We start from the raw sequence: 14333 nt of genomic DNA, 5'->3' as shown, positions 1-14333 counted from the left end.
CGTTTCAGTTTGTGACTGTGTCTTTGGGTTCCTTTGGTGATGGATTTTATAGAAGTCTCAGGTAACAAACCGACCCCGCGCGAATTTGGTCACAGCTGTTCCTCATATTTTCCGTAATCAACATTATTTATCAGGTAAGCTTAACAATAACATCTGGCGATTTAATGGGGTTATCTTTTCTCTTTAAGTATCCCAAAATTATTACTTTTCGCAAACGTCTTTATTATAAAATGAAAACAGGTAGGCAGCATAACATTACTAGGTAATTTGTTTCTGTACCTTTTGTCGTAGCAGGACTTTAATATTGCCATTATCTATTGCTGCTTACGATACCTAGGATTCTTCGAGTCAGAAAATCCGCTGCGCTTTTCGGGGATGACATGCAGTGTCATTGCGCCTGGATTTAACTGATCCTGTTAGCCACAAAAGTATCACACTCACGATGTTGATGCATTATTCCATGATAATACGGGTACTACCATAACCTTTCTCACTCAGTCGGTTGGTTCGATGCACAGTTCATTATCACATAGTCTAATTGGAATACGTTCGTTAAACCTTTAGAGCTAGTTGCGACTTTGACCAAAGTAGCCGGATAGAAACTTGATTATTTGTATAGATGGCGCGTACATAAACTGCGACACCGAACACACACTCTGACTCATTAACAAATGTATGCATTTGTATGTTGCAGGAATACCTTCGCCTTCACTACTACTTGGGCAAACAAACCCAATGGGTTAAAGATTTGTGAAAAATATACTTGGGAATTCCCTGTAGCGCTTGGTCGTTGTTTTAGCATCATTTTTCTAATTTTAAGCCAGGGTGATGCGGAATTTTGTTAATCTCTTCTCTAACCTGTATGACTTCAGGTTTTGCACCAAGATCAGAAGAGCTAAGTGATTTAAACATTTGGTTACCAAAAACGGCACTGATTTAGTTTTATATGTAACTATCGTCAGGCAGAAGTATTTCAGATCTTCTGAGGGATTGCTTCACCAAACTGATGAAACTAGTCATCGGGACAGATCCATACTTGGCGTTCGACTTTCTCTATGTCGGTTGTAATCACATATTTGTGTTACTAAAACCTATATGGATGTACGGCTCCCAGTTATGGGGGAACGCCAGCAATTGACATTGTTCAAAAAGTTCAGCCGAAGATCCTGAGAACAATCACCGGGGCACCGTGGTACGTTCGCAACGAAAATATACACCGCGACTTAAACATTCAACCAGTCAAAGAAGTGATCGCAGAACAAAAGGTAAAGTACTTCACAAAGCACCCTAACCACCTGGCGAGAGGTCTAACAAGGTTAAACCAATCACCCCTTCGTCGCAATGACCTACCCACCCAGCGACCGAACTGAGGGACGCGCAACCAGAATGCAGTCTTAGTATACTGTTAGTTAAATTTTAATGTTAAGATTTGTCAACTTATTGTTAGTCTCAAAATTAAGAGTAGATTCAAAAAATAAAAGCAAAGCTATAACAAAAAAAAAAAAAAAAAAAAAATATTTGTGAGTTCAAAAACGCAGTAAAATCGAAAATAAATCGCTTTGAACTGTTGGGACGGCAAGCAGGACGGCAGCAGATCACGTCGGGGTCACCAAATGGCCATCCATACGTGCCGAAATAGTGGATGACTGACGATAAGTCATCTAGTCACAGGATGTCTATTAGAATTTACCACTTATAACAAGGTAGACGGCAGATAGATCGCAAGGTGAGGATTTAAAGACACGGCGAAAGCCTCTGCTGATTGGGATGGTGAATGAGAAACATTTTTTGAATGCTCTAATAGTGACACAAACTTAATTGAACAAACTTAATAGTTTATAGGTAAAAAGTGCATAAGTTAGTCAAAATAAGAAACAATGAAAGTATATTCTGCATGCGGAGTGAATTTGCGGATTAAATATGAACTAAATATGAACTTTGATGTATCAGCTAGTTTCGTTGGGTCAGCGGATTGCTGACAATTTATTTGATTGTCGTTCTGGCTGTCTGACAGCCGAGGTAGTTTACCGACTTTTGCTTTGATATTTAATTTCTTGTATACTTTTATTAATACAGTAATACCAAAGCTTGTGGCTTGGAGAGTCGTAACAGGCACAGTGAATCACCATCAGTTTATGAACATCCTTTTTTTATACCATCCAATTCGCTCCTTGCCATACTCTATTCTAGCTTTGGGACTCAAGGACTAATTTACGTTGGATTCCTATAATCAAAAAAATGAACAAACTCGGCTTCCACTAGCCAGGGAGTTTCTGAACTGAAAATAACAACTTCTCGCAAAACTGTGTGCTTGATGAGTTTTAGTTATCTTAATCGATTGTTGAAGACAGGAAATTCTGTAATTATTGATTGATTTTACCATTCCATGGTTACTTATGACTTGCTTCTGTGTCTTTTCTGTATACATCAATTCTTCTAATTTTTTCAGCTTGTTGTTGGTACCCACGAAATTTATTGCATTTTTGCAATGGCTGGTCTGACATCTACCGCGGCGACCTAGAAATCTTCGCATAGCGGCTAAAAAGGCTGCCTTGCAGTAGTCCAAAATGCCTACGCACCGTAATGCAAGGTTGATCTCGCGTAGCAACATCCTTACATTAGGATCATTGTAGAGTAATAAGGTTTTGATGTTTTGATTCGTAAGGAAAAGCTCAATGTTACAATCTTTCTCCAACTCTTAATAATACTTTTCCAACTGTCTTACTGCGCTCCAGCTGTTTCAATTCTGATTCCTGATTTTTTTGAAGCAGGACTTTAACATTGCCGCTACCCGCTGCTGCTTCCGGTATGAGTTGCTATTCCTGCACTTGTACATATCTTCTCTGGAACATCTCTGGTATGCAACGGGGCTTTGGTCTTTTTCCAGATCCCTTGAGTTGAAAGACGGCATACTGATCCATTGAGTGTAAAAAGAGTGGTCCAAAAACCTCGAGTATAAAAATTCGCTGCGCTTTTAGGGGATGAATACGGGTGTGATAATACGACTACTAGCAAGAAATCTTTCCAAAAGATTTCACTTGTCGAGGTAGTTGAGAAGTAGTCGTTCTTGCTATCTGACATCCGAGGTAGTTAAGCTACCTTTGTTTTCACATTAAATTTCCTGTAAACCTTTGTCAATACTGTAAAACCAAAGTTTGTGACCCCGCTGAATTGCACAACTTCCGTTGTGCCTGAAAGCTGTACTGCTGACCCGGAGCAATGGGCTAGCCGGCAAAGTTTATCCGACGAGTTAATAAAGTTAATATTAAAACCAAGCAATATTTTTCCTATACGTTTATTTTTTTTAATATTTGTAACATTGCATGTTTGTGTCTAGAAACTAATTGTTAGTATTTTGTTGGGGCCTATAGTGCAATAGTCTGTCAAGAATCTATATGACACAAATCTGCATACTCGCTGGGGAAATACATGAATCTCTCGTGCTGCTTCATCGAGCAGCCATCATCACGACCAATGTTATCTATAGTCCTAATGATGAAGCGCAGCCTGTGGACATATTGCGGAATATCGTGGTATCGCTCAAGTCATACGTCTGTTAAATTTGAGGGCTTAGCATAGCTACAAATACTAAACTAAGTTTTCTTTGGTGCTGCTTTAGAGCTTGCATCATCTGCGCCGTGGTCAAGATAGCTCCTATCTATCTATCGCGCATTAAGGGACATTTGCAAACAGCTCATCCAGGGGAACAGCCTCGTAGTCTAGGGAGAATAAGTCAGGAGAAAAGGAAGGACCACCGCTATCGTTGCCGAAATAATTTGCATCGAACTCGAGCTGCGTCCGATCCATGTTGTTGGTCTTGATCTCTTGGTTAGAATTGCTGTTGTTGGGCCAGAGTATTTGCTGCGCCCTCCAGGCCATTGCTTGCACCTGTTTGCAAGCCCACCAGCATGCTGTAGCTGCTCTCAATAGAATATTTTTTGGGTAGTGGGCCAGAACTCCGGTAAGCTACTAAACTCGATGTGATCCACGCCGAAGCGTATCTCGGACTTTTCCGCATTGAGAAATGCGAATAGCCGCTTAATTTTCTCGTCGGACATCAGTTTCCCGCTAAAGGGTACGGAGAAATCTCCGCTAGCGAACCAATAGTGGGAGCAATCCTGTACACTGGGCAGCAATCAAGAGGCATAGTTTGAGTGGATTTCGAGATTCCACCACTACATGTAAACTTGTGTCCATCGATTCCGAAGGCCAGATCTCGACTCTCGAAACTTTTTTGAATGAAAATGTCATAGAGCAGACGAAGGCGCTCAGGACTATATCTTGAAATTTTCAAGGACACCGTAAAGTTTCCTGATATAATCCAGAACATTGAATGAGTATTTCCGGCTGTAATCTCATCTTGGGTGCTATCAATTAAAACTGTCGGGGTGTTGGCGAAAAACTCCCTCTCACTGCAAGGTGTGGAGGGTAAACTGGGAGTGGCATCACAGTTGAGGGCATGATCTTCCCGAATCACCTGCATGGCCAGAGAACTGCGTCCCGGCCGGTCTAGCGAAAAAATGGGGCTGAATAATTGCTGTTGCGCTAAGCTGCAAACATGGCGACCTTTTACTGGCGTTGAAACCCCGGAAGGCTTCGAGTCGTAAGAGCTTACGAAGGACCTGCGTAGCGGACTATTGTCTATGGGGTCATTCGAGCAGGTCTCGAAGCCCTGATCAATGAAACTATCCCGCATAGTTTGCCCAAGGGATTTCCTTGGTGTTTGATCGCTGTCTGCATTTTGCGAAGGTGACGATATTACAGTTAGAGTGTACGCTGACTTAATTTTGCGGGGCGAGTTGACCTCACGCATAAATGACTTGTCTAACTCAATCAAACTTTGTTCGGGCAGTGGGAAGGCGCAATTTGCTCCCGTCGTTTTCTTGTCTGGTGCGGAAAGTGACGATTTGTAATCCGAATCGGAGTCAGTTGAGGTGATTGTGGTAGCCTCGACAACGGAATTGTCCTCTTCTTCCAAGAAAGATTTCTGCGCATCTTCTTCTTACGTGGTGGACGCTGGGGCTTGACAAAAATCAAACTCACTTGGCTGTAGGTCTTCTTTGATCATTTCGGGCTGTGATTCGTCGCTTGTAATCTGTAAAAGGAAATTAAGCATAAGTCTACATTCGTTAATTCGTTAATCGGAGACAGCACTTACCTTGGGGAAGGGTCGACAGTCCGGGATTCACTATCTTCAGCCTCGGATTGCTTGCAGCTGGATGCGCTGGAATGAGTCTGACTCAGACTTGACGTGGGGCACCGGCGGTGCCAGGCGCTTATTGCGTCGTGGGAGTGATTTTAACATTTTTTAGTCAATGGCGACTTAATGAATTCCAATTTTTCTAGTTCTATCTGGCTATAGCCTCTTCCAGAACTCTTTTCAACATCGGACTTTTGGCTCACATCTTCCAACCTGTCGGTGCTCGATTTAAGAATGGTATTTTCTGTTGCTATCTCGATGGTCTGCTGACTGTTTGATGCGCTAGTTATGCCGTACTGCACGCCATTTTCTGGAGCTGAGCCAATTGTAAAAAAGGGTCTCGGAGGTGCGTGTTCTTGAAAAATAATTGGTTGTCGCATCCCATGCGCTCCTGTCTTGTGCGTCGGATTTTCTTGGGCGGTGCATAAGCCTCTGTTGGCAGAGTTTTACGTATTGCGGCAAGATTTCGTTTTTTGGAACGCTCTGCGTGGTCTGCGCTCTGGCGCTCCAGATAGCGTCAGTTCCTACGCTCCGCTTACGATACCCAGGATTCTTCGAGTCAGAAAAACCGCTGCGCTTTTAAGGGATAACATGCGGCGTCATTGCGCCTAGATTTAACAGATCCTGTTAGCCACAAAAGTGTGGCTGATGAATTATTTCATTATAATACGACCATACTACCATGAAATATCTGCATAAGTTTTCGATTATCGAACTAGAGTTAAAGTGAAGAACCTTTCTCACTCTGTCGGTCAGTTCGGAGCACAGTACATCAGCACATAGTTCATATCGGAATAACGTTCGTTAAACTTTTAAAGCTAGTCGCCACTTTGAGCAAAGTAACCGGATAGAAACTTGATGATTTTTATGGGTGGCGCGTACATAAACTGCGGCACCAAACTGTTGCTTTGAACTGTTGGACGGCAAGCAGGATTTCATGACGCGTCAAACACTATACATAACTTTGTAGTGGTGCTGTCAAGTGATTCTTCGGAGATAAGCTTTATCTGTAATTCTAAGTCACCAAGTGCTCTAAAGTTGGACTAACACTTTTGCAGTGGCTTGTAGTGGTACGTAGGTTGTATTTACTGTTGCTTGCAGCTTCTTTAGGTGGTGCTCGTGGCTTGGTTGAACCCAGACCGGTTTCTAGATGAAGCAACGTATAGAAGTCTTATTGCATTTAAAGCATGCTCTACAGCAACACATTATAGTCTTGTGGGTGTGGGTGAGTTTCCTTCTTGCAGAAAGCACAGCAGGGTACTCTACTGCCTGTCGATTATTTTTTATCCCATTATAGATCTTTCCTGTTTTTCCAGTATTAAAAATTAATATTTTTTTATCTAAGAAATTGAGCATCGTGTGCAATTCTATAGAACTTCAAAGGGATTGTTTATTAAGACCTCAGTTAGTAATATCTAACTTTTCTGTTAAAAGTAACGTAGCCTATTAAATGGCCGTCGATTCAACGTGCCGAAATAGTGGATGACTGACGATAAGTCATCTAGTCACAGGATGTCTTTTTGCATCTAGCACATGATCAATATACTGGATGGTGTCGCAGCTGGCACTTATAACCAGGTCGACGGCAGAGAGATCGTAAGGTGAGGATCTGAAGACACGGCGACAGCCTCTGCTAATCGGGATGATGAATGAGAAACATTTTTTGAATGCTCTTACAGTGAGACAAACTTAATTGAACAAACTTAACAATATTTATTGGTAAAAAGTGCATAAGCCAAATAATGAAAAAGGAACAATGACAGTATATTTTGCTGACAATTTATCTGATTGTCGTTCTAGCTGTATGACAGCCGAGGTAGTTTAGAGACTTTGGCTTTGATTTTTATTTTTTTCTTTCTTGGAGAGGCACAGTGAATCACCATCAGTTTGTGAACATCCTTTTTTTATACCAGCCCATCCGCTCCTTTCCATACTCTATTCAAGCTTTGGGACTCAGGGACTAATTTGCGTTGGATTCCTATTCCAAAAAAATGAACAATCTCGGCTTCCACTAGCCAGGGAGTGTCTGAACTGAAAATAGCAACTTCTCGCAAAACAGTGTGCTTATTGAGTTTTAGCAACCTTAATCGATTGTTGAAGATAGGAAATTCTTTAATTATTGATTGATTGTACCATTCCATGACTAACAAGAGGAAACGCTATAGTCGAGTGCCGCGACTATAAGATACCCGTTACTGTTTTACACAATTTTAAAATATTGATTTTGCTATTGGAAATTGCCCAAGCGCCAACCATTTTCGGAGAAAGCATGTTGAGTAACCGATATTGACGTCACTACCCATTTGAGGCCCTATAACCTAAATTTCTTCATAAGTAGCGAAATAATATTCCGATTTGGAAATCTTAGCATAGATATATAGATATTAACATAAATATGTTATACAAGGTCAAGCGAAAACATAAACTACAATGTTATGGACGCCACAGTTTTCCGCGGTTTGTGGGCGTTAGAGTCTGTGTGGCCGGAAAAAAACTCGTAAAAGTTGCAGTGATATATCTAAAATACATATTCCTTAGCCTAACCTTCTAGCTCTTTTAGTTCTTTAGATTTTTGCATTTTTGGTTTTTTGGGCTTTGAGGGCGTTAGGGTGGGCGTGGCTAGATGGAAAAAAAATAATTCGCATTTGGGGCATCATAAAAACCTACATGCTTAATTCGAACTTTCGTATGGGTGATTGTGGCCAGATAATAGTATCACTAAAAGATGCGCTGGCATCTAACGCTTATGCATACTGAATTACAACTTTCTAGCTCTAATAGTTCACAAGATATCAGCGATTTTAGTTTTTCGTGATTTGTGGGCGTTAGAGTGGGCGTGGAAGGATGCGCAAATAAACTTGCGCTGTCCCGGGATCTCAAGTATCTTCATGCTTAATCTGAACTTTGTATCTGTTATAGTTCCTGATATTTCAGCGTTCATAAGGACGAACGGACGGACGGACGAACGGACAGACGGACATGGCTCAATCGAATTCGCTATTGATCCTGATCAAGAATATATATACTTTATAGGGTCAAAAACGCTTCCTCCTATCTGTTACATACTTTTTAACGAATCTAGTATACCCTTTTACTCTACGAGTTACGGGTATAAAAATATTTGGAGCTAACCATTGCCCGACAAGTTTCAATATTCAAATATGGGCAGCATTTACGTCCGGTGTTGCTAAAGGTTCGCCAATTAAAAAGTGAACAGAAGTGAGAGCTGTTAGTTCAGTGGGATTAGTTGCAATTAAGGTAATTGGTTGAGAGATAAGATTCGCCTCAATCTCAACTATAACATTGTTGAGTCCTTCGAACGTTAATGATGCCGTCGCAGTGGTCTTGACGAGGAAAAGTTTTGCTGACTTAACAGATGCATCCCAAAGTCCTCCAAATGAGGGTTGGCGAGGTACTATGAATTTGAATTTCACTTCGTTCGTGCTGCAGTTACTTATCATTTGCTTCTGTGCCTTTTCTGTTCTCTTCTTCTTATTCATTCAGCTTGTTGTTGGTACCCACGAAATTTGTTGCATTATCATCTACCGCTGCGACCTATAAATCTTCGCATAGCAGCTAAAAAGGCGTCAGTTACTCACCAATTCAAGGGGCACTAGTCTTGTGGGAAAACAGCAACAACTGCAATGTTTGCCTTATCCAGCCCTTTTCCTCGAATTTTCTGATGAATCCAAAATGGTTGGAATCAAAGTTGGCAGGTCTCCCGTTATTTATTGAATTGATTTAGAACTCAATCTGGAGCATCTCACACAGCTAAAAATTATGATTCGGGCCATAGATTTTTCATTGAGAGTCCAACATCGCTGCCTTGCAGTGGCCCAAAATGCCTGCCCAGTAACATCCTTACATTAGAATCATTGTAGAGTAAAAGGTTTGATGTTTTAATGCGTAAGGAAGATCTCAATGTTACAATATTCCTCCAACTCTTATTTACCCTTTTCCTGAAGACACTTATATCTTATTAACACTTTTCTTGAAGACATTTAACATTGGCACTACCCGCTGCTTCCGGTATGAGTTGTTATACCTGCACTTGAACATCTTTTCTGTGAAACTAGGACTAATCAACGGGACTTCGGTCTTTTTTCCAGATCACTTGAGTTAACAGACGGCATACTGATCCATTGAGTGTAAAAATAGTAGTCCAAAAAGCCTCGAGTCTGAAAATCCACTGCGCTTTTCGGGGATGAATATGGGTGTGATAATACGAGTACTACCATGAAATCTCTCCAAAAGATTCCACTTGTCGAAGTAGTTGAGAAGTAGTCGTTCTGGCTATCTGACAGCCGAGGTAGTTAAGCGACATTTGTTTTGACATTTAATTTCCTGTAATACAGAAGTTTGTGACCCAGGCGAATTGCACAACTTCCGTTGTGCCTGAAAGCTGAAGCTGCGGACCAGACGAGTTAATAAATTGAAAATAAATATTAAAACCAAGCAATATTTTTCCTATGAGTTTATTTTTCAAAATATGTCTAACATTGCATGTTTGTGTCTAGAAACTAATTGTTAGTATTTTGCTGAGCCCTATGTTCCAATAGTCTGTCAAGTATCTTGTCTATATGATCGTTGCAATTGGCCAGACACACATTCGCATACTCGTTGAGGAAATACATGAAGCCACTTTACCTGTTGTTGTCCCTACTATTTTGGTTGGTATTGCGGGTACCTCTTCGTCAAAGTACTTCATTAGATTCTCGATACTGGTCATGTCCAAGTCGGTAACTTGAACTCGACGAGAGGTCGAGAATGAGTTTTGGTGCTCTAGGGCCGTCAAAAAGCGATCATCGTCTAAAGAAGATGAGGTGGATATCTCGAAAAGCTCCTCCCTGGTCATTTTAGCTCGGAGCAAGCCGCAGCCGGACTTGCTGTCTTCGTGCAGGTTGCATCGACAGCGCTCCTTAATTTCCTCGTTAAGCTTCAGTAGATCGCTGAGATCCTCACTATTCATGGCTTCAGTATTGACTACCAACTCGTTTTGATTAGAAACGGTGTTTAATGTAGATTTGCTTATCACCATTTCAGAATTCCTAATTTGATGCTGACTTTAGACGTTTCAGTTTGTGACTGTGTCTTTGGGTTTATGGAAGTCTCAGGTAACACACCGACCCCGCGCGAATTTGATCGCAGCTGAGGTACCCTCATATTTTCCGTTATCCACAACATTTATCAGGTAAGCTTAACAATGACAGCTGGCGATTCTTTGGGGTTCTTTTGAATTATCGCTAAATTAATTATTTTTGTAAACGTCTTTATTATAAAATGAAAGCATTATCCGTTGCTGCTTACGATACCTAGGATTATTTGAGTCATAAAAACCGCTGCGCTTTTAGGGGATGACATGCGGCGTCAGTGTGCCTGGATTTAACCGATCCTGTTACAAAAGCCACAAGATGTAATAGGTCGATGCATTATTCCATGATAAGCCGAGTACTACCATGAAATATCTCCATACGTTTCCGATAGTCGAACTAGAGTTAAAATGAAGAACCTCTCCCGCTCTGCCAGTCAGTTCGGAGCACAGTACATCAGCATATAGTTTCAATCGGAATAACGTTCGGGAAACTTTCAGAGCTAGTCGCCACGTTGAGCAAAGTAACCGGATAGAAACTTGATGATTTTTATGGGTGGCGCGTACATAAGCTGCGGCACCTAAATATTTCCTTCGTAGTGTGCCTAAAATCATTATAGTGCTTAGATTTTTTAACTGGTTCCATTACAGTACAGTAGTTGTTTCCCATAACCGTTGCAGGAATACCTTCGCCTTCACCACTACTGGAGCAAAAAACCCAATGGATTAAGGATTTGTGCCAAATATGCTTTGGAATTCACTTTAGCACCTGGTCGTTGTTTGAGTACCATTTTCATAATTTTAAGCCAGACTTAAGCGGAATTTGGTTAAGCTCATCTCTAACCTGGATGACTTCAGTTTTTGTGCAAATGAGACTGTCGTTGAGGTGTAATTTATGTCGGAGAGTGGCTGCAATTATGGAATACCTATTCATTGTCAGAACAGCTAAGTGATTTAAACATTTGGTTACCAAGAACGGCACTGATTTTGTTTTATATGTAACTTTCTTCAGGCAGAAGTTTTTCAGATCTTCTGAGGGATTGCTTCTCAAAACTGATGAAACTAGTCATCTGGACAGATCCATACTTGGCGTTCGACTTTCTCTATGTCGGCTTAAACACATATTTGTGAGTTTAAAAACGCAGTAAAATCAAAATTAACTCGCTATGGACCTTTTGGACGGCGAGCAGGATTTCATATAGAGCCTCACAGCTTCTTTAGCGTGACTCATCAAACACTATACTTAACTTTTTTGTAATACTGTCAGGTGATTCTTCATTGATCAGCTTTATATCTGATTGTGAGTCAAGAAGTGCTCTATTTACTATTGCTTTCAGCACCTTCAGGTGGTGCTCGTGGCTCGGTTGACCGGTTTCTAGATGAAACAACGTATTGAAGCCTTTATTGCATTAAAAACATGTTCTAAAGCAAGACAATCTAGTCTTGTACTAAAATAATGAAGCATTTGACATACATTTTTTACAACTTTTGATTGGACACTTAAAAATAGAGCGGGTGAGTTTCCTTCTTACAGAAATCACAGCAGGATACTTTGCTGCATGTCGATTTTTACTCAATCGTAGTGTAAAAAAGTATACTAGATTTATTAAAAAGTATGTAACATATAGAAGGAAGCGTTCCTGATCCTATAAAGTATATATATTCTTGATCAGGATGAAAACAAAAGAGTGTGAACGCCGTGCAGACGTGTGAACCCCGTGCAGACGTGTTTTCCTCAGCGCACCTACAGTGTGTTCGTAAGCGTAATCAGAAACGCTACAAAACTATTAAAATAAAAGCGAAAGGTATTTATTCCCTGCAAATATAAAATCAAACCCAAAAAAAACATTAGGATAACTGAACAAATGCCGGCAACCAAGCCAATAATTAGTGCGAAAGGCAACAACAGAAACCAGACGAGCACCGACTCTCTATTGCTCGAATAAGTAGTGCAATGTCTTTGACCGCGACCGATCACGTCCGCTCTCTGTCGCCCCGACTCCTTACCTCAAGCAGCGTTGCCGATACTCAGTCTTGGAGCTCGCTATGCCCTTTCCCCTCTCCGCGATCGACGCACTGACGTCAGCTTGGGCACTCTCTTCTACAGTGTCATCGGTAACTACCGTTTCTACAAATACAACATCAACTGCGTCTACGTTATCGTCGGCTCTAAAGCCAGTCCTCTCATCGCAAGCTGAACCAACAACAACCACAGCTACTGCTATTATTTCAGTTACAAAGGCAAAAAACTACGACAACTAACCAAATCCAAAACAAAACTCATCAAGCGGGTTCGGCCACACCGTTTCCAAATTGAAAATAAATTACCCGGGAGTTCTAACAGCAATAGATTTGCGCTCCTAGCAGAAAAAGAACCAGAACGGGCTCAGGAGACCCAACCGAAACCTAAGCCCCCACCAATTTACATTAGGGAGACAATCACGAATGCCCTGGTAAACAAAATTGTTGCGCTGACTGGGGACGGTAACTTTCATGTTGTTCCGGTCACAAAAGGGGATATCCATGAAACCAAGACTCTGAGCAAATCTGAAGAACATTTCCGAGCTGTATCCAAAAACCTGGAGGAAGCTAGGAAAAGCTACTACGCGTACCAACCTAAAAGCAGCACGGGCCTGGAAGTGGTAATAAACGACGTAACCGCCAAGAAAGTTATCGATGCTCTCAAGGAAAAAGGATTCTCTGCAAAAAACGTTAGTAATTTTGTGAACAGGAAAAAAGAGCCGCAACCGACCCTTTGGGTCCGACGCGTTGGAGATGCAAAGCCCCTGTGGGTCTCTTGCGAGAGATGACGCGAGGCCCTTTGGGTCCGACGCGTAAGAAATGCAAAGCCCCTGTGGGTCTCTTGCGGGAGATGTCGCGAGGCCCTTTGTGTCCGACGCGTGAGAAATGCAAAGCCCCTGCGGGTCTCTTGCGAGAGATGACGCGAGGCACTTTGGGTCCGACGCGTGGGAGATGCAAAGCCGCTGTGGGTCTCTTGCGCAAAATGACGCGAGGCCCTTTGGGTCCGACGCGTGGGAGACGCAAAGCCCCTGTGGGTCTCTTGCGCGAGATGACGCGAGGCCCTTTGGGTCCGACGCGTGAGAGATGCAAAGCCCCTGTGGGTCTCTTGCGAGAGATGACGCGAGGCCCTTTGGGTCCGACGCGTGGGAGATGCAAAGTCCCTGTGGGTCTCTTGCGCGAGATGACGCGAAGCCCTTTGGGTCCGACGCGTGAGAGATGCAAAGCCCCTATGGGTCTCTTGCGAGAGATGACGCGAGGCGCTGTGGGTCCGACGCGTGGGGTATTCAAAGCCCCTGTGGGTCTCTTGCGCGAGATGACGAGAGGCCTTTGGGTCCGACGCGTGAGAAATGCAATGCCCCTGTGGGTTTCTTGCGATAGATGATGCGAGGCCCTTTGGGTCCGACGCGTCAGAAATGCAAAGCCCCTGTGGGTCTGTTGCGAGAGATGATGCGAGGCCCTTTGGGTCCGACGCGTGAGAAATGCAAAGCCCCTGTGGGTCTCTTGCGAGAGATGATGCGAGGCCCTTTGGGTCCGACGCGTGAGAAATGCTCCAGTGGATCTGCTGCTGGAGAGCATCGGCGAGTGGCCGATGGCAGTGCTCCCTCGGTATGACCGAGTCGGATGTATTAGATTTAGCACTAGGCTAAATCCGACCAAATTGACTAATGCTGGTGAGCGTGCCCAACTGCGAGAGAGGACTGATCTTACCTAAGCGAGATGGACCGCAAAAGTAAAGTGAGAGTAAAGTAAAGTGTGCCCGTTCCCGGAAATCCCTTTGTGTGGTGTGCCCGCTTGTCTGGCCCGGCAGTGTGACCGTCCGTTGTTACCAAGGCGCGCCCGCGCATTCAAATTCACAATTATGTTTTATTCTTAACTAATAATAATATTAACAAACTAGGCACTTCAGGTCTCTCTCTATAACTACAAAACAACCTACAACTCTGGACTTCATGATTTTCCTTAACGCTATTTCTATGCGCGTCCTTGGGCGTCATACGGCAGCGTTGCCGATACTCAGTCTTG

At 42.6% G+C, this 14333-nt stretch overlaps 1 pseudogene; it reads right to left on the bottom strand.

Annotated features, from left to right (window-relative positions):
* Positions 1-3353: 3353 nt before the first annotated feature.
* LOC108114888 lies at positions 3354-10253 on the bottom strand (annotated as a pseudogene).
* Positions 10254-14333: the final 4080 nt, after the last annotated feature.

The sequence above is a fragment of the Drosophila eugracilis genome, unplaced genomic scaffold (assembly GCF_018153835.1).
Source record: "Drosophila eugracilis isolate 14026-0451.02 unplaced genomic scaffold, ASM1815383v1 contig_90, whole genome shotgun sequence".
Taxonomy (NCBI): Eukaryota; Metazoa; Arthropoda; class Insecta; order Diptera; family Drosophilidae; genus Drosophila; species Drosophila eugracilis.
This window is presented reverse-complemented; position numbering and strand designations above follow the sequence as displayed.